Raw genomic sequence first — 2,500 nt, 5'->3', positions numbered from 1 at the left:
GCCGCCAGCCGCCCGCCGCGGGCGACGGGCCTGCGAGGGCGACCCCAGCCGCGCCGCCGGGGTGGCCCCCGGACGGCGATTGATCGTCAAGCGACGCTCAGACAGGCGTAGCCCCGGGAGGAACCCGGGGCCGCAAGTGCGTTCGAAGTGTCGATGATCAATGTGTCCTGCAATTCACATTAATTCTCGCAGCTAGCTGCGTTCTTCATCGACGCACGAGCCGAGTGATCCACCGCTAAGAGTTGTCTGCCTTTCGGGCACCGCTCACAGCCAGAGCGGCCCCTTTTTTGGTTTAGGACAATGCCGGCCGAGGACGCGCGGGCGCGCGCCTGGCTTCCGAGACCGTACGAGCACACGGAAAACGGGAGGAAAAAAAAGGAAAAAAACAAACACACTCTCCGAAGGCCGGCCAGAGGCGGGGGAGCCCGCGCCCCCCGACCGCCTCCCCCCGCGAGGGGAGACGCCGACCTCACCCACGCCGTCCTTCGGAGGCGGGCCCAGGCGCCCTGGGGCTCGGCCCGGCCTCCGCGCGGAGGGCCGGGCGGCGCGCGCCGGACACGCGGGGGGCACAGGGCGGCCCGCCCGCTTCTCGCTTTCACGGGACGACGCGCACAACGCACACGGCACGCGGCCGGGGGCGCGCGGACCGTCGGCCCCCGCGCCGCGCCGGCTCTCCCCTCGGCCCCGACGCCGCGGGGCCTGGCGCGGAGCGCCGCCGCGCCGCCGCGCGGCCGGCGTTGTCTCTCTCTTCCCCCCCACCACCACGGGCACGGGCCTTTCCCCTGGGCTCGAGACGGGCACGCGACGGCGACCGGCACAGCCCGCCGGCACGCCTCCCGCGGGACCGCTCCCCCGCCGGGCGGGCGGAGCGAGCGACCGGCGGACGCGCTCCGCCGCCGGCCCCGGAGGCGGGCGCCACCGAGAGCCGAGCCGGCGTCGCCAGCGCCCGAGGCCTGCCGGACGGCAGACCCGGCCCGCCGCCGGGGCGGCACGCGCCCGGGACCGCCGCCGCCGCCTCGCACCGCCGGGGCCCCTCGCCTCGGGCACGCGCCCGGCGGGGAAGGCGCCGCGGCGGCTGAGCCGGGGGGCAACGCCCGCTCTCCTCGTTCGCACGCGGAGACCGGGCGGGGGAGGAGCGCCCCCGCGGCCGCCCCCGCACAGCCTTCCTGCGCGGCCCACACGCGGCCGCGCGGGCAAGGGCGACGGAGGCGAGGCGACGAGCGGAGCCCGGGACGGGACCGCCGCCGGCCGACGGCGGCGCCGTCCGGCCGGCGACCGTCCCCGCAGGGAGGGGACACCCGTCGAGCGGCGCCGCCGCCCGCTCGCCACGGGGTCGCCCGCGCTCGCGGGCCTCCGCCGCCGGAGGGCCCGCCGAGCGCTCGCCCCCCCCCCCACCGGCGGGCGGGGCGGTCGAGCCAGGGGACGGCCGGCGGACGACGGCGCCGCCGCGCCGCGCCTTCGAGGAAGGAAGGCCGTCGAGGGGAAGAGAGGCGCCGGACGCGCCGGACGCGGCGCCGCCTGCGCGCGCAGCCAGAGACCGCGGGCGGCGGGCCCAGGAGAGAGAGCGCGGGCGGGCCCCGGCGGCCGTCGCCCCGCGGCCGAGGAAGGGGCAGAGAGCGCGCGACTCTCTGCCGGGCGTCGCCCGTTACCCACGAGGCGGGCGGGTCGGCCCCCGCGGCCGACCCGCGCGCCGCGGCCTCTCCGCCGAGGCCGGGCCACGGAGAGGGGGGGGCAGGGCGCCCTCCCCGGCGCGGCGCGGTTGACCCCGCCCGCGGCGCGCGGCGGGGACGACGACGACGACGGCCCGCGACGGAGGAGCGCGGCCGGTGGCCACGGGACAACCACCGCAGGGGATCGGCGGGAGTAGCGCTGCTCCCCACCCCTCAGTGGCGCCCCGCACGGCCACCGCCCGCGGCCACACGCCCCGCCGCCGCCACCCGCCGCCGCCCGCTCCCACCCCGCCGCCCGCCACGGCGGGCCGCGCCGAGCCGCCCGAGTCTTTAAACCGCACGCCCGGCCCCGCCGCCCCCCTTTCGGCCCACAACCCGCAGCGTTTGACGACGCCGAGGGCAAGAAAACCTGGGGGGACCGCCGAGGCGCCGAGCGCTAGGTACCTGGCCCTGGGGCGAGGGGAAACGACCTGCATGGCCCCCGCCGGGGTGCCTCCCCCGCTGCCGCCCTCGGGGGAGCGTCCGCCGGCGGGGGGCGCGCCCGACATCTGCCGCCACCACCCGCCACGTCCTTCTCGGGGCCCGGGGTTTCCCTCAGTAGCCCGGCGCTGCGCGCCCGAGAGGACCGCCCGCGGCTCGGGCCGCCCCGCCGGCGCGGGGGACACGCGGGCCCGACCACCGAGCACAACCTCGGGCGCGCGCGCCTGCGCGCACCCAGCGCGGCCCGGAACGCCCGGGGCCTCGGCCCTCGGATTTCCTCGGCCGCGCGCGAGAGGGAGGCCGCTCGGCCCGAGAGCGGGACACTCTGCCGCGGCCGGCAAAGGCCCCCG

At 79.8% G+C, this 2,500-nt stretch overlaps 1 non-coding gene across 1 annotated transcript; it reads right to left on the bottom strand.

Annotated features, from left to right (window-relative positions):
• Window positions 1–91: 91 nt before the first annotated feature.
• On the bottom strand, window positions 92–244 carry LOC129133815 (5.8S ribosomal RNA). The gene has a single exon (XR_008536060.1). It is a non-coding gene; the product is annotated as a 5.8S ribosomal RNA (ribosomal RNA).
• Window positions 245–2,500: the final 2,256 nt, after the last annotated feature.

Source organism: Agelaius phoeniceus, unplaced genomic scaffold (genome assembly GCF_051311805.1).
Source record: "Agelaius phoeniceus isolate bAgePho1 unplaced genomic scaffold, bAgePho1.hap1 Scaffold_108, whole genome shotgun sequence".
NCBI classification, from domain to species: Eukaryota; Metazoa; Chordata; class Aves; order Passeriformes; family Icteridae; genus Agelaius; species Agelaius phoeniceus.
The sequence above is the reverse complement of the archived record's forward strand: the minus strand, read 5'-3'. Positions and strand labels throughout refer to the sequence as shown.